General features: G+C 39.6%; 1 protein-coding gene across 3 annotated transcripts in view; it reads right to left on the bottom strand.

Moving 5' to 3' along the window:
• Positions 1 to 23,799, bottom strand: part of SOX6 (SRY-box transcription factor 6) — a 655,298-nt gene that overhangs the window by 190,340 nt on the left and 441,159 nt on the right. The window lies entirely within an intron of this gene.

Below are 23,799 nucleotides of genomic sequence, written 5' to 3'. Positions count from 1 at the left end.
GCAATCTTACTTGTGCTAAGTCCATTTCTACCTATAAAAGGCCAGTTAGGGCGACAGAGAACATTGGGAAGAGAAGGTGGAAGGGACAATGGCATGGAGCTGAGGAAACTTTGAAACTTCCTCCATCTTAGCAGGGAGCCCTGAGGAGTGTACACTGCCTGTCAGAGAGAAAGGGCCCCACTTTCATACCCTAGATCCTTCCTTCACAGGGAGGGGGCAGGCCCCTGGGAAGGGGTGACAGGAGCTAAGCAACTCTCTACAGTTGCGGTAGATTTTGAAGGAGCTCACGTCTGGAGGTTGTCTATTTACTATATTCCCGTGGCTGGGCAGCATGTACTTCTTTAAAAGAAGTTTGGACAACATATCTCTATGCCGACTATAATTGTTTTTCTTAAATACCAGTAGATGGCATTCACTAAGTTTGATAATTTTATAGGAATTGGCGTGAACACAGTTACCTTTATCATAGTATAAAACAAACAAAACAACCTTTCTGAAAAAAAAACAAACCAGAAAATATACTCACTGTTGAAACAAGATTATGAACTAAGTACAAAAATTCATTGTACATTTTTTTTGCAGATTCTTCAGCTAGACTCTGATCAGATTTCTGCATTATTCTTTTTTTCCTGAATTTTATAAAGGCAACACAGTAAGCTCAGGAGGCTAATTATTCCTGGCTGTGAGTTACTAGAAAAATATTTCTAAATTAGTAAAAAAAAATCTTAGGATCTGAGCTCTCTTTATAATGCTTAAGTTGACTTAAAATCTCAGCAAAACAACAAGAAACTTTTTAACTCGTGGTCGAAAGCCAGTGATACTGACAAGTCAGTAACACACCAGGTTTGCTGTAATAGTCAAGGTTTAGTGTCGACTTGGATGGACCACAATTCTCAGTGGTTTGGCCACTAGTAGTCCCCCATGATGAGCTCTCCTTAAGGGTGTAGCCTGTTTCCAATAAAGAAAGAAGCGGTGGAAATGCTTGCTTTGGGGGGCGGGGAGGGGGGACTGGCTTCTCTATCTGGCCCTTTGACCTTTGGTTCTTTGAGCTTGAACCAACAGTCGGCTGGTATTGCCTGCAGTGGCCTGTCTCCTTACCTGCCAACCTTACCTGTCAACTTTTTATCTGTCTTGAGTTTATCAGCCCTCACAGCTACTGGAGTCAGAAGAAGCCCCCACGGTAATATCTGATCCATGGACTTGGAATTTTCCTGCTTCTACAACTGTGTTACATATTTTCCAGATATACACATCTATTTTTCTTTCTTTCTTTCTATCTATCTATCTACAGATAGATAGATATAAACTGCACCGACATTGCTTTGCTTTATAATACTTTTTCCCTTCATCACACCTAATAATATGCTGGCAGACACTTCTCAAATTACAACAAACATAACGTGACTTAGAGATTTGTTAATTTTTCTGATACATTTGTACAACAGCTGGTTTTAATCTGCCAATGTGATGGAACAGAATAGAGTTAGAAAATACTCCTGCAATTGGTTCAGCTGAGCCAGTATGAATCACATGGACACCTAGTCCTGTTTTTTTCTGTATTTTTTTATCTTGTGAGGACTGTACAACTTGTAACTGGAGAATGAATGTTTATTATATATTTATTATAAAAGTCTTAAACATAAAACACAGTTTTAAAAGCTAGTAAGGTCTAATAGCTATTGCCCTAAATCCAAATGTTCTATCACATTTAGTAATTTACCATGAAAAACTCGTAGCTGAGATTTCGGTCCACCTTCCTAGAAAAAGGGGGCAAGCCAGGGCTTTCTGCTCCTGTGGTCTCGGAAACCCACAGGGGCAGTTCTACCCTGGCCTACAGGGTCCTATGAGTTGGCATTGACTCAGCAGCCGTGAATTTGAGTCTTTGAGTTTGTTCTTAGAAAGAAAGGGGCCCTGGTAGTGCATTGATTCAAGCATTCAGTGGCTAACTGAATTCTCTATGGGAGAAAGATGTGGCAGCCTGCTTCTATAAGGATTTAAAGTCTTGGAAACCCTATGGGGCAGTTTTAGTCTGTCCTATAGAGTCACATATGAGTTGTTGGAATCAACTTGGCAATAGGCAGTGGATCTGGTTTGGTTTGGGTTGAGTTGACTTCCTTGAAAGAAGAGATTACAACAGAAACTCCACCACCACCCCTCCCCACCAAAGAAAGCACATTCAAAGGATATTCTACAAAAGGTGCAAACGGGGAGATTCATAAGAGACTAAAGCGTGATAAAGGGAAATGATAGAATTGAGCCCCTTTATTCACCACACAAAAGTCCCCTTGAGATCCAAGCTGTTCTATCAATAATAAATGATGACAATGATAGTCAAATTAGATTTCAAATACATAATACTCATGGTATACATTTTCTATTTTTTCTGTTCCTTGGCATAAAAAGTGCTGGCCCTTGGCAGTACTTACCAAAAGTGGAATTTGAGACATCTCATTGTTCCCATTTGGACTTGCACTTAGCACATTTCTTGGGCAACCACTGTTCAAACACACTAACCCCTGGCAGGCGGTTTAATTTAAGGATATTTTATCAGACCCTGGTTGCTCATGCTCTTCATTCTTAGACCCCTTCTTGGAACTATGAAAAACATTAATAACTTCTACGGTTTCTTCTTTGTTCTAAATTCAATACAAGGATCCTATGCAACTATATACAGTGTAGCCTTCAAGACTTTCAGTTTTTACACATAACTGTAACAATAGTTCCTTGCTTGGAAAAATCATAACTTTCAGTGAATGTAACTATGGATTCCATTATCATCAAACTAAAAGCTGTGGGAATTTCCAAAATTTTACCCAGACATTTTTGCATAAGCAAGAACTTCAACTAGCTACACCTTACATTATTCAAAACAAGGATAATTAGTTTCAGAAAGTTAACAATCCATCCGAATTTTGTAGTTCAAAACAACAGGCTAGAATATTTTGGTTTGTTAAAAGACTTTTAAATTCTTATATCCTAAACCTAGATCTGTCCATACCTAGATGCTTCTAAGATATAACCTGAAGTGCAGCATTGAAGAAATCCCTTCTTATCTCCACCAACCTCAGTTTCTTTTAGATATAAAAAGAATGACCTGACCAGGCCAATGTTTTTCAAAACTTATAGTTGTGGCCAGTCAGTGGGACAGAGCTAGGACTTTTAAAAAATGTAATAGAATAGTGAAGGAAATAAAATGGGAACTACAAAAAGAGAAAAAGATGTTTTGCATAATCCCCCCCCCCCCCCCCCCAAATATTTTGAGGAAACCAACACGCATAGACACTCTCAAGCCAATATAACAGCTCATGTATTCAAAGCCTTTAAAGTATGTCTTTGATTACATGTGGTTGTACATATCAGTTTAGCGAGCCTATTAAAAAACAAAGCAAGAGGGGAATAGGGAGCTGATAGCATTAATGACTGTCTAACCCCACTCAATGGGATCGAACAACAGAACTGCATGTGAATGGATATATAGGATGTGTAAGACATGGCAAATAAATGAATAAGGGTTGCTGAGGGCAGGGTGGGCATGGGAAGGGATAAAGGGGAGCTGACATCAAGGAGTTGAAGAAAGAAAGTGTTTTGAAAATGACTGTGGTAGCAACTGTACAATATGGCTTGATGTGATTGAACTATGGGGTGTTAAGATATCTGTAAGAACTAGCAATAAGAGGATTTTTAAAAAAGAAGAGAAAAAGTTGAAAGACAGGGAAGAAGAGTGCAGCAGGAGAGAGAGGGGGAGAGAAAATCAAAGAGAGAACACAGGGACTAGAGAAGAAGAAAAGGATGGAAAGAGAAGAGGAGGGGAGAGAAGATAAAGAAGAAATAGGAAAAAAATTGATACAAAAAGCAACCTAAGTACTAAAGGAAGTATCACTTAATGAACTTCTGGTAGCTCTCATCTATATGAGGAGCACTGGTTCCTCAGTTAGGCTGCGATCCGCATGCTCGGCAGTTTGAAACCCACAGCAGTTCCTAGGGAGAATGACTAAGCTTTCTACTTCCTGTAAATAGTTTGGGTCTCGGAAACCCACAGGGGGTCGATATGAGTCAGCATTGACTCGATGGCAATGAATGAGTGTCATCTATGTATGTGTGTGTTGCACTGGATAGTGGTGTGAAATATACATCTTACTGTGTATGGGTTGCAGGGGGGGTAGGGGGAGTAGTGAATGTCTGATCTGGGTTATCTTTAAGGTCTCTTCCAACAAGAACAATAAGTTTCTATATTTTTATTATATTTTTTATAATTCAAGGATTTCATTAAAAGGATGAGTAAATGATAGGTCAAGAAAGGTGTGTGTGGGGGGGCGGGGGAGAAATCACAAGTACTGATATAATGTGTAATCCTAATCTTTCAGAAAAAGTTTCATCCAACATCTCAGGAAAAACAAAATCTAGATGGTGGGGGGAATCTATCTATCTATCTATCTATCTATCTATCTATCTATCTATCTATCTATCTATCTATCTACACATACTTTCCAGATAAAGTGTGAGGATGAGGTGTCTCTACTTCAAACTGAGAAACAAATCTTGTCAATAAATCTAGAGTAAAGTCCTGTTAAGTTACAAATTCTCCTATTCTCCCAGAGACTGGACACTACATGGATTTGACTTCTAAGCCAAACCCAAAGAGAATGTTAATCCAGGCAAGATAACAGGCTGTACCCTCTTCCTCTGTAGCTCCTGTGAACTGCAGTTCATCATATGGTATGTGTTTTGTCCTCTGTAAAAAGCTTGGGCACTGACAGGTGCATTTATGACTCAACCACAGAACCAGGATTAATTCTGTTTTAAGGCCCTCCATTTCTAAAAGAGATTGGTTGCAAGACAAAGCAGATTTGAGTGTCTAGAAATTATCAAATAAAATACAAACTGTGCCTTGCTTAAAAATATAGTATGATACAACTTTCAATGTAAAGAAAAAAAGTTTGAAAAATAGTTCTGCATTTTTCATGTTCAATTATTGTATTTAGTTAGAAAGGAGGCCTGAGCAAGCAATGGTTAAGTGCCTGGTTGCTAGCTGACAGGTCAGAGGTTCAAACACCCCTACCCCCACCCCCAAGCTGCTTCATGGAAGACAGATGTTGCAGTCTGTTTCTATAAAGATTTACAGCCGTAGGAAGCCCGTGGGACAGTTCCACTATGCTCCTTGGAGTCACCCTGAGTCACAGTGTACTGGAGAGTACGTGACTGGAGAGAGAGTAAAGGGTTCGGTACTTAGCTGGTGGATCATTAGACTTGGAGATGCTGTTTAAAATCAGCTATTTGATACTTGCTGATAAAGATGCTCTGCAATTGCCTCATATTTTAAAATCGATGCCATTTTCTCTCCTGGCTGCTTACAACAGCATCATCTCATATACCCTATATTGCCTTTCAATTATGTTACACAGAACAAATACACAGGGGAGGTGGTGTAGTTACTTCTTTGTTACCTACTGTGTATTTGGGTTGCCCCGCCACATAGTAGATCACTAAATTAACAAATAGTAAAAAAGAGATTCATTTTTGTTTTAAAGTCTAAGTTCAACGACTAATGCTCAGTGCGTTTTCTGAGAGCTGCAGCAAATGCTAGTACTTTTCTTCCGTGTGAAACCATCCCAGCCACAAACCGCCCCGTTACATTTAAGGGAAATCGCCTTGATGTTGATAAAGCTAAAATCCTTAAGCTGTGATCAGATCACAAAGCTACCTAGATAATCTTATTGAATGAGAAAGGAAAGTCAACAACCTTTCACTTAATATAATTATTGCTCAAATATGTTTCTTAACTCGGAGCTTCTTCAAGGTAGAAACATTAGCTTTGCTACCTTGACCACCGACTTAACACACGGAAAGGCATGGGTCATGTTCAGGAGATAATGCATAGACAAGTTTGACTGAATTCTTACCAAAAAGCAAAGCTAGAAATAGGAGTAGGGTCCAGGATTCAGAGGGCCATGGAATTCTACCTCTTAACTATAAAAGCATCAGTACACCGACACCCTCAAGTGCACCTGAAGTTCGAATTGTTCCAGACTTGTACATCCTGCTGTCTACTTAACATCTCCACCTCATAAGTATTTCCATTTATCAGTTCAATGCCAAACTCTTGATAATTCCTTTCCCCATTCCATGCCCCCCACACCCTTCTGATATGTGCCCTCATTACCCCTGTCCCATCTCAACTAATGGCAGCTCCCTGATCCCAGGTGCTCAGGTTATCCACCTTCCAGCCTCTCTACACTTTCTTTTCTCTTCTACCTAAAATCTCTGGCTGGACTTTCAAAAAGAAAGAAGAACCACTTCTCACTACTTCCACTGCCCTGTCCAAGCCACCATCAGCTCTTCCTGGATTATTATTATCATCTCTTCATGGCCCACCTCTTTCTACTCTTGGCCCCCTAGAGGCTATTTGCAACACAGTAAGAAAAATGATTCTGTCTTACACCTTCTGATGTCTCTCTCCACCCACTTTTCTGTTGACCGTCCCCCAGGGAAGGGGTTATAATAATTTATAAATTATCAAGGGCTTGTGAGGGAGGGACGTTGGGTGGGGAAGGGAGGGGATAAAATGAGGAGCTGATACCAAGGGCTCAAGTAGAAAGCAAATGTTTTGAGGATGATGATGGCAACAAATGGACAAATGTGCTTGACACAATGAATGTAAGTATAGATTGTGATAAGACTTGTCTGAGCCCCAAATAAAATGACTTTTAAAAATGATTCTGTTGAAACGCAAGTCCAATCACATTATTCTTTTTAGTGGGCATGTACCTGTCTTGAAGGTCAATGGCAATGGTGTGAAAGGCCTTCTCCTTTCTCATTCTCTATTCCTCTCTCTTCTGTTCTCTTCCTATAAACAACCACCCCCCCACCCCTCCCCCGCCAGTCACATTGACCTCCCCTTGGCTTTCCTTAAATAGAGCAGCCATGTTCCTGCTTTGTGGGTCTTTGCACCTGCCATTCCCTCTGTTTGGAAGGATCTTTCTGAAATATCCATGTGGCTTGCTTCCCCAGTTTCTCAGGTCTTTGCTCAAATATTACCATCTCCACAAACACTTATCCGAGCATCCTATTTAAAATTCTGTACCTCTTTCGCACTTCCTTTCTCCTTTCGCTACTTTTCCCCACAGCAGCCATTCGTTGTAGCATACTAGATATTTAATTATTAGTCTAACTGGTTGTGTCTGTCCCTCACCACTGGAATGGCAGCTCAGTTTGGAAAAGGTTTTTGTTTATTGCAATATGCTAGAAGAATATCAGAAGTATAAAAGTACTTTATGAATATTTGTTGACTAAAATCAGAGACTCTAGGGGATCTCTGGGAAACGTAAGCGTAAAGAGAAGTGGGCTTCGGGAGGAATAATCTGAAATCAATATGCAGATTGCTGTGGAAAGGAATAGAATGGCAGTGATAAGACAATTTAGGAATTGGTTCCAGCTGTCTAGGAAGGCAGCGATGACCACGTGAACCACGTTAGGAACTGTGGGAATATGAAAACAGAGGGTAGGGGCAGGGAGAGTGCTGGAAGTACCATGGGCTCCCAAAAGAACAACTCGGTCTGCTTGGGAAGAAGGACCGTCAGAGTGCTCGGTCGAAGGGCACTTTGGAGAGCGGAGTCCCTGGAAGAGACATCATACTTGGTAGAGGGCGGTGAAAAGAGGAAACCCTCAACCAGAGGGGTTACACAGTGGCCGCAGCAATGGGCTCAGCATAGCAACAACCGGGAGGAGGCCTCGGGACTGGGCGGGGTTTTGCTCTATTGTGCACACGGTCACTATGAGCAGGAACCTGTGGACAGCACCTGACAAGCAACAAATCAGTTGGATGAGAACTGACCATTTATTGGCCATGATGCATGAAAAGAAAAGAAAAAAAACCCCAGCAACTGAATATGACCTTTTTGATGATGCTATTAATAGAAACAAGAAAGACCAAGGAGAGGTACATTTGTAAAGAAATAAAATTCAATTGCTATTTTGAGTACTACCCTAACCAGAAAGGGGAAAGAAAAGTTATATGTGTCAGATAGAAGGGTCTGAGAATTTCCTTTGACTTTCATTTCTGAAGACACTACTGTTTTTCCTGTGTGTGTGTGTGTGTGTGTGTGTAGGGTGTGTACATATTTTGGTATGTGGTATCTCTACTAACATGTTCCTTTTCATGGAAACTACAGACCTTCTTGGTAGCAAATAAGTAGGCTAAGAAAAATACCTGAGAAGAAATGGTTTCTACTTTTTTCTTCCAAGGCACGGAGTCAGCATTTCAAGGCTCAGAGACCACCTCACTCCCCTTTACCTTTCAGGCATCGCGGCTGAACTCAGGAGTCAGGCATTTGCAGGCACTATCTACACACAAGTAGAAAGAGCCATGCAGGTGGAAATGATGGTTTTTTTCATCTATATCTTCCAGTGGCATATAAAAATTCTGATGCATTTATGAAAACCACTTTAATAACCAGATGCAAATAAGAGTTGTGCCAGCTGTCCATCATTAAAATTTGAAATATGTACTTAAAATAAAAGGTTTTAATTTATCTTTAAATTTACTGCATTCATACCATTTATTTCAGAACTCGTTCTTCAGGCACAGATATTTGGAGATGAGAGAGACCTTCGTATCACAAAGAAGGCATCTGGGACCCCGGAATAAAGCGACTCACGGAAGGGAGTCCAGTCAGGAAACAGGCATGATCACCCCGAGAACCTAGTGCGTCCTCGTTCTCAGAGGCAAATTGGGCCAAAGGACCACAATATTGAAGCTAGTATCCTCACTAGAAATGACAAGTTCACTGCTTATGTCTAAAATTCTCCTTTGTAAACAGCTCAAGTAACTTGAAGGTACATCGCTTTTAAAAATGTACAAAACAGATAGGTCATAGTAATTATTGTTCATATTTAAGTATTCTTATACCTTTGTAATACAATATGACATAGATGCTCACATGTAGCTAGGTGTATTACTTGTCTTTACCTACTGAAAATAAATACTGATTTTTTTTTAAGGAAACATACAGAAATTCAGAGATCAGTAGTTAATAATTAGGATAAAGGGCTCATGAGGATTACAATACAAGTCAAAAAAGACAAAGGTTCCAGTATATAAAATATTTTCAGGAAAACATGAATGGTATAATTGGAGCTATACCTGTAGCTTACCTATCTATACCTCTTTAATAACATAGATTTTTCTACTCAGATACTAATACCCAGAAATTGAGACTAACTAAAAGAGTTGTAGTTTGAAATACTCCAGAAAATGTTTAAGTGTCCCGCCTACATTTTAAGTACTCACTAAAGAAATGATCCACAATGTTGCCAAGGTTGCTGCTTAGTAAATAGTTTAAATTCATGCCACTTGAGAGAGAAAAGGCCCCAAGTATTAACCTCTCCCCTCCCCCTCTAGTGAATTAATATTCTATGATATGCACCATCAATGCTCATGGGGCACCTCTTTCAATGAGCAGAGATCAGCAAATGGCTATTCCGCAAAGAATAAAAATATACTCTTTGATTTTAATATGTGTTTGTGTAAAAAAAAAAAAAAAGAAAAGAAAAGTGCAGATCCATGTTAATAAACCTCCAGTTCAGGGAAAGAAATACAATAGTTGCTAAGCCATGGTGAGTAATTAGCCTTTTAGCATCCCCTTTCTTCAAGAATGCTTCCTCCTGTGCTGGTTCTTTTAAATAGCTCCAGTCCTGACTGCCTTTGTTGGGCTGGGAAATTGTTCACATATGAGAGAAATTAAGCCCTCATTTAACAGAGACACATGCCTGTCAAGACCAGAGGAACAAAGACTAGTCCCTGGGGCCTGTTCAGCTCCTAGAGGCTGCCACTCATTCTGTTAGCAATGCTTACCCTTTACAGAATGAGTATAAAACCCAATAAATCATTTCATCTGCTGTGCTTAATACAGGAGCTCCAGCCCTTTCTCAAAGTGTTTTCTTTCTTATACAACTTCACAGCTAGTTAGGTAGTTAAAGAAAAAGACCCCCCTATTAGTTTGGTTTGGTTTGGTTTTCAGGGTGCAAAGGACTGTCTCAGTCAAAAAGGTAACTGCAATGTCCCTAAACATTGTGAGCCTAAATGAAGAGGGAGTATTCTCCCTAGAGTTCTCCCCAGATATCTTTCCCAAATATTATGGTGAATACACAGAACACCCATTTGGTGAATTGTGGGGACACCAGGGCTGCTTTTGTTTTGGATTTTGTTATCCGAGCAACTTTTACACCTGGATTTCAGGTTAAAACTAAAATGGCAAAGAACTAGGCTGGGATCATGCTTGCTGTTCTTTCAAATCAATATACTTTGTCCCATGGGGAGAGATGTGCTTTCAGCGCTGGGATTAGAACTACTGCTTAAAAGGTACCTCTTTTTACTAGCAATTGTGAAATGACCTTCTTATAAACCCAACCAAAATACCCTCCACATATTCTCATTTCCCACAAAAACAGAATATCCATTAAGCTCTGTATCACCCTATTGCCCGCGCCAACCTTCTCTTGCAGGTGCGGAAACATGAATACTGACATGGAAACGAATGGTCAGCTTTTTTCAAGCCTTCCAGTTGAGACCTACTCTCATCCAGAGAAAAAGGAGGAAGAAGGGCTGAAAGGAAATTAACAGTGCTCCATAAACGCTTGCTTAATCTGCCTGTGTTTCAGGCAGAGCCAACCCATCCAGGGTTTACTCTAGTAATGTCACTCTTTGCACAGAAACACAAGGAGTTCCAGGACTGACCGCTCCAATCCCCATGATGCTGTGAACCCCAAAATAAGAAGTTGGTAACACAAGGAACTTCTACCCTGCACAAAGGGGAAGGAAAATAAGATCTGCATTTGATAAGTAAAACCAGACTTCCCAGTGCTTATATGGTCCAGCCCTACAATTAATGGGGAACATAAACAGCCCCAGAAGCCAGACTGGCAGTAGTTTCTTGAGAATAGTAGGTTTCACTCATATCTACCTAGGTATTATTAGTCAGACACACAATTGGCACAAGTACTTTGTGCAAGCACAGAGCACTACTTCCATATGTGTGCTTCGGTGTAAAAATAAAAAGTAAAACTCAGTATTGTTCCCAGACTCCTGTACATTCATGTTGAAGTTTCATTCCCAAATGATTTATCATTTTGAAAATAACAAATTATTTTAACATTTTAAACCACAAAGCACATCCATAGCAGATGCAGGTTCCAGAATGTGGTAGTACAGGAAAGTTAAGTAACCATTGGGGAAAAAATAAAACAAAAGTCATTTATTTAGAAAATCACATCAAGGTGAACTGCCTAATAGAAACATGGATTTACTTAAATAAAACATTATATGGTTCTGTTTTACATTCATTCCCAATGCCCCAAAATATATTAGAATTTTAGAATTTTACCCTATTTTACTTCAAATAACATGGGGTGAAATCAGAAAGCCATTGTATTAAGCTCTATCATACATCAGAAATGAAATTCTTTGATTTTTTTAATCTCCAACCCAATACATTAGTGGTAAATTTTATTGAGACTATAAAGTGAATATTAACAAGTTAGAATTGAGGAAATGGCCAAAGGAATATTCACATGAACATTATCCTTCAAGCAGGAAACCCACTTAGAGCAAGTGTAACCAAGTCATAGTGTCACTGATTTCAGACAGTCTGAGCCACACTTTGCACTGCCCCAAAGTTAGACAAAGTCTTAGACACTTACTAGAGCTCGCCCCACCAAACTGCAAGATTTGGGCTGAAAGCAAAAAAGACTAGCAAAAGGTGCTATATACTATATATATCACTGACATAATACTTCAGTAGGGTATGTTGTAATTTCCTGCAATTAATTACCTAGCAAAGCTACAAGGAGTTTTCCCCCTAAAAATCATAATACTTTACTTTTAATACTAAAATTGAGTTTATGTCACCCTTTCCATCATAGAGCCTTAATACTAGCAGATTGTCATTGGCTACAGGAAAGTGTTTGCTGCAGTCTGAAAGCAAGCATTTACAGACCACCCTCCTCTTAAATGCATTTTCCTGAAACTCCCCCAGAGCCATCATTTTATGTGGCAGGCATTAAAAGCCATCACAATGCCCCGCAAAGGAAACATGAATTTGATCTCATAATTCCAAATCCTTAGATGGTTTAAAATGCATGCATTCTTCCTAGAAGGACACGGCTTAAGCCTGGGCTGAACTTGACATTTGCCTTCAAGCTCTGTAGGCAAGACAACCTACTGTTCTTCCTTTGCTAAGGACCAGGGTCAGTTCCCATTATCTAGAATCGCAGGTGGTCAGAACTTCAGTAATATCCTTGAACAATAATACTTGTTCAAAATATACAGAAAATGAGGACCAAAGCAAAAGAGTAATTTCAGTTGCTAGCAGAACAAAGGGGAGGCACCAGACGCCCTGGGTCTCTCTCGGCTTCTTTTGCCAGGCTACCTTGTTCCCTACAAGTGGGGGCTGAGTCCCTCCCACAGAAGGCAAAGGAACAAGTAAATACAATTGTCATCTAAGTTCTGCTGAGAGCAGCTCGGGAACCATCCCCATGTCTTCTCTTACCCTTAGCCTGAAATTGTGGACTCTCGGAGTCAAGGAGCACATATAAGTCCATGGAATTAAGTGACTGTCCCAGGCAAAACGGATTGGGAAAAGACGTAAGAGTTGAGAGCAGGTACAGATTGTGATAAATAGAAAGCACTGGAAATATATATGCTTGGATATTTCTTCCAGCTCTCTGGAGATGTGGTTGCTTGGGGTTGACTGGAAGCTCTCTCTAAGGAACCAGAAATCATGGGTGGCAGTTCCATTCTAGTATTTGGAGATCACACTCCATTCCCGTCAGTCATCACCACAACATGGGTGGATGCCTGCTTGTTCGTTTCCTGCTTTTTCTAAAGCACATTCTTTTTGTAAAGTTAGTTGTGAAAGTAGTATCATTTTCCCGTCTTATTCAGGTTCCAATCGGCCACGTTAATCATGTTAAGGAGCCTCGTAGGAACTCTGATGGTGCTGTGGTGGCACATTGGACTGCAACCCATGTGGTCGGCAGTTCGAAATCCACTGGAGGAGGATTGGACTTTCTACTCCTGTTAACAGCTAGTCTCAGAAACCCAAAGGGGGGCACTGTGAGTCAGCCCTGGCTGGGTGGCAGAGAGTTTGGTTTGGTAAGGTGCCTGGTAGTTAACTAAATCCCTGCATGTAAACATGAAGCTTCAGAAACTGAGTCCTGCTATCATCCCAACTTTGGAATGGGGACAAACATCATTAAGCAATCATTTGAAACGAAAAGTTTCCTCCTGCCCCCTTTGCTATATAGAATAGCACTAATCAATGTACAAGAAGGAGCTGAGATGTGTATGGCTGAGAAATTAATGATGCCCTGATCACAGCCAATGCAGAAAATTCATCTAAAGATAGTTTAGAATTAAAAAAAAACCTCCCCAGAAATGTATATGTGACAAAAGTCATGAAGATAACCTCGTTGAGACGGATTTTGCCCTTTATTCCAATCTGTGAATTCCTTAACTTTCACTGTTTCGTGATACAACTTTAATATTTTCTTAATGGAGTGGGGAAAAAATACAATGAATTCAGTGTCTCACTTAGAGACATTACATCTTTTGCATCATTTATTTTCTTTTATTTTGAACAAGTGAAAATATCTGACGCTAATATTAATAACTCTGAGTGGGTGTTACAACATATGAATTAAAAATGGTTATGTCAGAACAGTACTTCAGAATTTAACAGATACTTCCCTGTGCTACATCAAGTGTCACACAGTATATCAATTTTTATTTCCCATCTCTCAAGTCTGGTATGCACACGGTTTAACTTCTTAAATTCTAAGTATAGACATAATTCACAAAAGCTGGGCAAATGCTTGACTTACAGGAGATGGCATAGTACGATTTATATGCATAACTTTATTTTAAACAAAGATTTGAACATTTTGTGCTGCCACAACACAGAACTTCATCATTGTTTAGGAAAAAACCCCAACTTTAAAAGCAAATTGGAAAGGCTCATTTACTCTCTCTCTAATTTCACAAGCACTATTGATCAAACAGGAAAGCCATTTTAAAATGAAGGGTGAGAATATGACCCGGCTTTTCCAGCAAAGGAAAAAGTGCCCTTCTCCCTCGGACAACAACAAGACACTTCTGGCCAAGTCTTGGTCAACCCTTTCTGTGTGCTTGGTAAGCTTATTCTCTCTCCGCCCATTCAAACGGCTCTTATTTGGCATTCAGAGAAAATGGTTGCTCTTTCTTTTCCTCTAGATTATCATGGTGGTAATGATTAATTACAGTGCCTACATGCTGATTATCCTATATTTGTATCTCTAATTCATGTGTTCTAAACTGCATGTGTCTATAGGTACAAAATCACTTGCAGGTGAATATACAAAATATGTTTGTTTGTGTACCCCAGCCAGAATCAATTCTGTGACCTACAAGGATGAACACAGCATGTATTTCCATCCCAAAGGAAAAACCCCTGCGCACATTTGCCACGGACTCAATCTCGACTCCCCACCGGCACCTGGAAACTATGTCTATACAGTCTCTTCTCTAATCTCATAACTCATCTAAGGAGCTCAAAAACACATACACATTAAATACACTGGGCTCGCTGCTAGTAAATAACAATATAGATGACACTGATGATGAGCACTAGAACTAGAATTAAAACTCTGATTTACATAGCTCCACTACCTATGCTGGCTTCAGAAAGTTTTAAATTACGTGCATTCTGACATAACCCACCTTACTCTCATCTACATATAACTTCTACTTACAGGTAAAAATCTAGTTTAAAGGTGCATTCCAGTGATCACAGCTGGCTTATGTTCTGGGTCAAAAATCTACCCTATATAACTAGAAGTCAAATTACATCTGATTTTTTTTCTATATGTCCTCCTCATGTAAAAAGAAAGTTTCATTTTTATTACAAATATCTTCTCACAGAGGCACAATCTCCTAGTACCACTATTTTGCTGTTCTACCACAATATCTATATAGAAATTAAATCGAGTTTTTAGAAAACCTCACTAAATGTATTAAAATATTATAAGGCAGCATCTTTTATAGACTTTCTGGCTAGTAGGTAAAATTTCATCCACCCACTGCCATCAGGTTGATTCTACTTCAGAGTGAAGACATATAGGATTTCTGAGGCCTGTAAATTTTTACAGGTGCAGACAGCCTCGCTGTGCTCCAGCCTAGGGCCAGGCTGGTAGGTTTAAACTATTGACCCCGCAGTGAGCAGCCTAGCACTTAGCCAACAGCACCACCAGGGACAAGTAAAATAGCCATGATCAAAGCCAAGTGCATTTCGACTCTTCAAGAATGATCTACTCACATTATGTTCCAGTCTGCTCTCTAGACAGTCTCTAAACAACTGAGAGTTCACATCTCATCGGCATTGCACCATATAGAGCAGTCTTTCCCAACCCTGGCTGCCCACTCGATCGCCCAGAGAGCTTCAGAAGTCCCCATGCTCAGATTGTGCCCACACAAATTAAAGCAAAATTTCAGGAGGTGGGCCCAGGGATCAGCATTTTCAAAAGATTCCCAGATGGTTACATGTGCACTCAAGACAAAGACATTCGCATCAAATGCTGTCACTGTCAGCTTATTCCTGCCAGTTGAAAATGGTAGCAGTTTAAGAGGCATTACCAGGTAAAGGTGACTGACCCTCAACATTGAGCAGGGGTTATAACAGGCCCACGAGCTTATCAACACTAGCCAGCCTCGCACTCCTCACAGAGAAGCCGTTCCAGCTGCCATCACATTAGGATTTAATTAAATGTTCGACTAGCAGGTTCTTGGAAAGATGCTATAAATATCCAAATGGTGCTTGGCAGAAGAAAAAGGTGCCCCCCCTCCCCCTTATGGAAACATATCATTTTAAACCGCACTGCATAAAAGTAATAGAGTTAACTTCCTAAGAGATGTATATGAGCCCTGGTGGCGCAGCGGTTCCATGTTGGGCTGCTAAACATAAGGTCAGCGGTTTGACCCCACCAGGTGCGCTGCAGGAGCAAGATGGGGCTTTCTACTCTGGTAAACAGTTACAGTCTCCAAACATTCAGTAGTCCCACCCTGGACCTATATGGTCGCTGTGGGTCAGCATAGACTTGGTGGCCCTGAGTTTAGTTTTTGAGAAGAGGTGTGAACGTAAACACTGAAAGAGTACACTACAAAAAGATTTCAACTGTGTTCTTTAGAGCTCTTCCCCTATTAGTAAATGCTCACAGCTGCAGGGGCAGTGAATTACATAATGTGGCTCTTCCAGCTAGCACCTCTAACTCTCACCAAACAGCCTCTCCCCTGCATGGGCCTGGTAAGACAGAGGGGGAAGCTTCACCTTGTGGATAACTGTGAACTGGATTCCCTGGAATGCCATCCTGCTGTGAATAAAAGGAGCCCTCTGAGACACAGGAGGAGGAATCTTATTACCAGAAGCGCCAGGAGTGGAGCATGTCCTCTCGACCTGGGACCTCGGCCTAGTGAACCTCCTGGATCCAGAAAACAGTTGCAAAACCAGGAGCCAGAAAACGGACAAGAGTGAGGGACTTCCCAGGCCACAGAGCAAGTAAAGATGAATACTTTGAGCAGGAACCTGGCCTGTGGACACTTAATTGGGGAAGTTGGACTTGCTGACCTATGTTTGTATGTTTGGAAGTGGAGCTGAGTGCCTCTGGGCACTTCTTTCAGGGAGCTGGGTGTGCTGATCCACAGAGCTTAAGCAAACGCCTTCCAGTGGAGGCTGACAGCAGTGGTATGCCCCCTTTGAGCATTTACTAGCAGACCTGAAACTTTGTAACACATCCTGGTAAAAACTACCCTGAGCAATTCTCACTGATATTACAACTTGTTAACTCCCTGAATAAGCCCCTTATCTTCAGTGCAGCTACCTCCACTGGCGGGTGTTAGAACTCAGAGATCCAGTAAAGAAGTAAAATCGGGAACATCAGTTAAGTCACAACAACAGTTGTAGTAGATCTGGGATAGACTGAGACCAAAAATGCCGTTTTCCCAGATTTTTCCATTTGCAGGAAAAGTAGACTTTAGATGACAGGTCTGATAACCTACATTTTACAAACCAGGAAAGTGAAGCATACTACCCTGTGTTGAAGTTTGAGTCCATTGAGATACAACCTAGAATGCTGGAAACAGTACCAAATCTAAGCGTCAAGACACTTTGTTTCCATTCATAGCTCTGACACCATCTAGCCCTTTAACTTTGGTGAGTCACTGCCTAGGTCCGTACCTCATTTTTCGAATGCAGAATCAAGGGTTTAGACTAGAGTGGGAGTGAGTGCCTGCGGTTCTCATTTTATTACCCAGCAAGATTTCAAAGGAGGGGGAAAAGCAAGTACTTCTATTCGGAAACTTTCAATTCTACTAAATGAAACTATTAAAAAACAAAGCACATGCCCTCTATTATCACAATTCATAAAAAGAAAGAGCATTTTATAGTTAAAGAAAAATAGAATCTAATGCCAGTTTGGGTGGTGGTAGTTCTAAGTGCAGCGTGGTTATAAACCCCTGGGTTGTCTGTCCTTCACAGGAACAGCTCTTCTTCGCCCTGGTACCACCATCTGTGAATAAGAGCACCAAGGGCCTCTAGAAGCCGCTTCCAAGTTCAACATTCACGGAGAGCTGCTCTCGGAAGGGTTTCCCAGGGCGTGAAGAAGCACCTTCACACTTTTTTGCCAGATCCAAGGACCGAGCTATCGTTTGCTTAAGGTTCTTATTTTTATTCACGTTAATTTTGTTGTTCTTGAAATACATTTATTTCAAATGGAAACTGTATGGCCAGTACAAACAGAAAACTGAAATCCCTGTCATAAATACAAGATAATCATGAGAATGAACGCTGTAAAAAGTAAACAGTTTTATCTCAATTCTATTGTTTCCAAAGGCTTTTACACTGATTTTCTCTCCCTCCCATCTCTCCTTTTTCTCTTTGCTCCCTTCTCCACTACAGAGACTTGACAGCTCCTTGTGAGGTAGTTGAAGCTCTGGTGGCACAACAGGTTAAGTGCTGGACTGCTAACCGCAAAGTCAGGAGTTCCAACCCACCAGCCTTTTCCAAGGGAGTGCAAGAAAAGTGATGTTTTCTGTTCCATAAAGAATTGGTCTCAGAAACTCTTCGGAGTAGTTCTCTGCCCTAAACAGTTGCTATGAGTTTGGAATGAGTCAATGGCAGTGAATTAGAAAGGGGTTTAAAACTTCACTAAACCAAGCCTTCAATATAACCAGAAGGATAAAGAAACAATAGAAAAAGAGCCACTTCTTCCATGTGGAATGTTTCAAGGTTATGCAGTGTCCGGTTCCAGGGTCACCTTGATCACCTGTCCCACTCTGTTTGGCACCGCCTTCTTGCTTACTGAAGCAGTAAGGCACTCGTCCAGTTCCTTTAATCCCCCAAAGAAGCAGACTCTGGTTTCCTCAGACTGCCGTGTGGCTGTTTTGTTTGCTTAGTTTCACTCATCTGGGAGAGAGCTGGCGAGTAAGCGCTGAGAGGAACCCACATGTAGGTGAGAGAGAGAAGGGATGCTCATGAAGCTAAAGGGCAGTGCGTGAAACCCACAGAGATTCACCCATCAGGTTTTAGACTGCTGACTCAGACCTCTGCCACGAGGCCACATTTGGAAACAGGGAGCACATAGATGTCGCACGACACAGAGAAGCTCACAAGACCCTATCAGGTGCCGCTTCTTACTCCTAGGTCCACCATGGACTCAACAAGCAGTCCAGGAAGAATAACTCCGACAGATTTTCTAAGCCACAACAAGTATTTCTGCTTTATGCTGGTATAGCCCTTGCTATCCATGAATTATAGCAGCATCACCTATTCTTTATAATCCAGAAATTTCATTATTAAGATGTTTGAAGCAGGCTATAGAGCATCTATCATTACTTTAAAAGTTAATTAGATTACATAAAAGAAATAATTAGATTTGCATTTTTATCTTGATTTTTAAACTTCCAAAGAAGATCACAACAGCCTGCCTGTGGGCAATTAAAAACAGCATACAGCAGAGAAATAGAAAGAGGAAAGAGGGTCTGTTTTTCCTGGCTAATTCATGATTGAAGACAGAATTACAAAATATTTTAAGGGTTTGCTGAAGCTGGGGGCTAATTCTAGACTTCCGAGCTTTGTTTACAACCTTCATTTCATCGCAAGAGAAGAGTGTCACATGCATGGACAGTGCCAATAGAAGGATCCAATTACTTTCAATGGGTTTATTTGGGCCTGTTCAGAGACTGGGGACCCATTTCCTGATCCATAACATGCACAAACGGACTGTTCTCTAGAGCCACACAGGAGCACCAGGATAGCTTTTCATTTATCAGTGTGAACCAATTAACAAAGAGACACACGTGAACTCAGAAGAAGTGAGACTGGAAGTCAGCTCCTGACTTCCTCACTCCTCTGTTGGTGACTCTAGACATCCCCAAAGACAATAAATGGAAGGTCCAGCTCTTAAAAGTTGAGGTCAATTAGATACTTAATGATGAAGTATATCTTCAAATATATTTCTATTATTATTATACCAGCAAAAAATTAATTAACCAGGTCATGCAGGCCACAAAGGCTAATGCGCAGAGTAATTATTTCTGATCTTTAGACAACTACTTCACATAAAAGGGTAGTCCTCCTTCTGCTCAGCAGATACCTGAAATGACTGTAGTTAATCATACTGTAGACAACAAAAGGTAAGGTTTACCTCCTTAAAAGGTGGGAATACAGCTCAAGTTAATCTGTGGAATGGTTTCAAGAACAAGCATTCTCTTGCTTTTATTAGCACCTGTTCTGTTTACCAGGGGAGAAGGACAACACACATTTGATGGTGGCCTATCATATGACAAACACATAAAATCCACTAAATTGAGCACAGAAAGAAGTTAATTGAAAAGCAGAACATATTCCATATGCAAATACTCTAGGGACTAGAGTGCTGCTTCAGGGGGAAGGAGAGCACTGTGGAAAGGTAAATAAATAACAGGGAAGTAATAGTATCTGAAGCAGCAACAAGGGCATTTAGTTCAGGCCTTTCACGGATAGTCTGCCTTCTGATGCAATTCTTAAATGATGGGAGGAACCAAGATTGTACATGAATCATGAAAAAAAGCTAACAGTTCCAGGACCTACCCCCCAAAAGGTGTAGGCATTGACTAAATCATTGCGCTGGCCCACAAAGTCAAATGCCCAAAGAAAGCTCCCAACAGCCAGCCCGTTCCTAAAGAGACTGTTGTTCAGCCAGGAGTGCGAGGACAGTTTCTATAGCACATAACACAGACCACTTGAAAAACTCTAAACTTGGAATCTGAAGAGACATGAATAATTGGATAACAGCATTCACATCCAGAAAATGTAACTTTCTCACAGATATTCTAATGAGGCAAATTCTCATTAGAGAATTCTCATTGCAAAGATTAAGTTAAATTCTAGTTGAAATGTCAGCGTGCCTATTGACAAGCTATAGCAGAAATGAAAGAATGTAGCTTCCAACCCACGGCCTGGTCATATGAGGTTAGATGAATATGTGTAGGGCTGAATCAAGAAATCAAGATTTTAAAAATATTCTTGTTTTGCTTAGAATAGGCCTATAATTAATAATATAGGATTATTCCAGGATTTTTAATAATACTATAGGACTATTCTAGGCAAATCTTTATTCTGAAAATAATAAATTATTATCAGAAGTAACATGCATATGCTTTGACCAAAATAATATAAACATGCTTTGATCTGTTTATAACTGTCAAAGGGATTAAAATTGAATTTGATTTACTTGTAACAGTAACTCATAAACAACAGAGTCAAAAGATTGATTAGGGTCCTGTAGTGCATTGATGCGAAAATGAGGAAGACCTTACTGAAATCACTTTCTGTCTTTACAACTGCACCACGCGACTTCATATTTCAATTTTCAGGGATTCAAATTTCATGATCTATTCACTTGGTACTTTCCCTATGATGTACACAAACTATGTTATTTCTGTCCTGAAGAAAACATAAAAAGTATCTAATATCTTATAGGATCCATGAGTGGGGAATAACACAAACAGAAGGATTTGAATTCACTAAGCAGTCTCCTAAAATATATATTAATATTAAAATATTTTAATAATCTTTTGAAATTATTATTCTGATTTCTTAAATTATAAAAGTTGACTCATCAAAAATATAAAAACACTAGTTCATAAAATAATTCATCCTACTCTGTAAACATAGCTTATCTTTAAAAGTTTAGTTAGTAATTATCAAGGCAAAATCATGTTTAAAACTTTATTAAAAGACTAAATAATGTAAATTAAATCATTTTATCTGTACATATAAACGTTAAGTGATTGAAAACAAAATAATCTTAGAAACTTTTAAAGTACTATATCAAATCCTTTCTTTAATGAAATACCTTACTGTTCAATTTGTTAAAACCATTCAGGTTTTTCATGTGTTTTAATTATAAAAATAGGCCCAGATGTATTTGTGTGTGGTTGTTACAAAAAAATAGAAGACATTTTTTCTTTCTATTAAATTTGCAAATCACAGACACCCCACCCTGCTGCCCTTCCCAAACAGGACTAATTCAAAATCAGCTTTCTGAAACAGAAGAACAATTCTGAATATAACCATCTTATATTCATGGCCCATGGCTTAATCTTGTCAAGCGAGTTAGCTATATAACTCAGATTTTGAAAGAAAGAGAAAAAAGGTTACAAAGTTGCTCGGATGATCTCTCATTGGCCTTATAAAAGAGATTAAGTTTTGTTTTTATCATCTTGGGGTTTTGGTCTATTGGGTTTTTCTCTTTTTTTTCTATTTTGTTTTCAAATGTGAAAAGTTGCTTTGATGCATCCCTTAAATTTCATATTTACCTAAAACTAGTATATATTAAAATTATACTATCGATAGCAATACTACCTCCCCTACATTTGGCTGAATCTGTGGCTTTTCATAAACTGAATTTGAGAATATAGTTAATCCATGCCCCCTCCGAAAACATAACTATGAATCTGACTGTCAAATACTTGTTTTATTAGTTAACAGAGATGAATATGTTTTGTGTAAGGAGAAATTCCTTGAGTGGTTTCATATGATAAGATAAATACTGACAAGCCATGTAGTAAGGCAGTAGCTCAGGATAGAATGAACTGTAAGTTTGCTCTTATTATTTCCTGTTATTTTTCAAAATATGAATTCCGATTACAATGAATTCTTTATTTCTACTATGAATGTAATTCTGACAAACTGAATCCCTCTATAATTTAATATTTTATACTGCTGAATTCTAATGCTGATTATCTTCATTTGTTTTAAGTTTCTTAAATGACAAATATCCACAAGCTTTAAAAACTATTAAACTCCTATTAGAAAACTTGAAGTAATTTTTTAAGATCATGCTCTCTAGTTTTCTGAAACAAGAAAGGGGCAATTTAAAAAATGACAACTACATGTAGTCAAATTACAACCTTAAAAATCAAATATAATTAATAAATAGTGATAATAGTTCACAAAAATACTCCAAGCTGACTTGGCTGCTTCTGTGTTCCTCAGCAAATGTCCATCAGATAGCTGGGCAATACAAATAACTAGTGACTTAAGGAGTGAGATGTGTACTAAAGTAAATAACTAAGGGGTAGCACAAACAATAAGAAGCAACTGATAGGAGAATGCCTCAGGGAACATCGTCCATCTCTGCATTACAAATAGGAGAAGCAAAATGAAATGATATTATTTAACACTAAGTTCTTAAAATGGAGGCCTGGTGGCACTGTGGGATAAGCACTGGGCTGTACCACAAGGTTCACAGTTCAAGCCCATCAACCATCCTATGGGAGAAAGATGAGGTTGTCAGGTCCTGTAAAGATATAGTCTTTGAAGCCTCATATACAGTCGCTATGGTTAGAATCCACTTGATGGCAATGAGTTTGGTTTGGGGTTTAAGTGCTTAAAGAGGGATCAATAGAAAACTATAAGCAGGGACAGGCTATAATATTGATCTTGACAGTAAGAACCCACTGAGCAAAAGAACAAAAGGGCCGAACAAAAGAACACCTGGACAGTTATTTAATCAAGGATCTCGGTATGAATCACAAAAGAGATCATTATTCCAGGATTTAATTGTAACGACAGTCGGAAATGTCAGAGACATTCTACTTTCTATCTGACTTTTCTTTTGAGATGTATAGACAGACTTGGTATAGAACATAGAATCCGAATCAAAACACCAGCTTAAAATCTTCTAGCGAAAAGGCGGTTGGACACAACACCAAGTGAGGTACACTTACTTGTTTCGGCACAAAATGAGCACTTATGTAAACGGCAGCGACTGCTCCCTGGAACAGGAAGTGTTTTCAGTAAAATGAAGGAAGGACATAAGTTTTTAAATCCCGAGTTTTCCTCAATGAGGCAGAAGAGGACTTTAGGTTACTTATGCTGTTTTAAGGTATAGAAAGACTGGGTTTTTCTGTGAACTTTTTGAAGCCCCTTGTGTAACTTGGAATATGCTGGCCAACTAAGTGGAATCAATGATGCCAGCAGGTTGGAAAATACCCACAGCAACCGAGAGAAACAAGAGTCTCTGGTGAGGTACTTAAAAGTTAGGATCAGGATTCCTGAGGATTAATCACCAAATCACCAGTTCTTTATTCTATGACTTTCTGGAAGATATGTCAGTGGTTATATTTACCTATCCCAAAGAGCTGTTAGCTGAAACAACCATCGAGTATGTTTAAACAAGAAATCATACCATTGCTTTCCCTTCCCATCGTACTATCATTGCGATCTGTGTCTT

The sequence above is a fragment of the Echinops telfairi genome, unplaced genomic scaffold, assembly GCF_000313985.2.
Source record: "Echinops telfairi isolate 266 unplaced genomic scaffold, ASM31398v2 ScPeMD7_60;HRSCAF=208, whole genome shotgun sequence".
Lineage (NCBI taxonomy): Eukaryota > Metazoa > Chordata > Mammalia > Afrosoricida > Tenrecidae > Echinops > Echinops telfairi.
The sequence above is the reverse complement of the archived record's forward strand: the minus strand, read 5'-3'. Positions and strand labels throughout refer to the sequence as shown.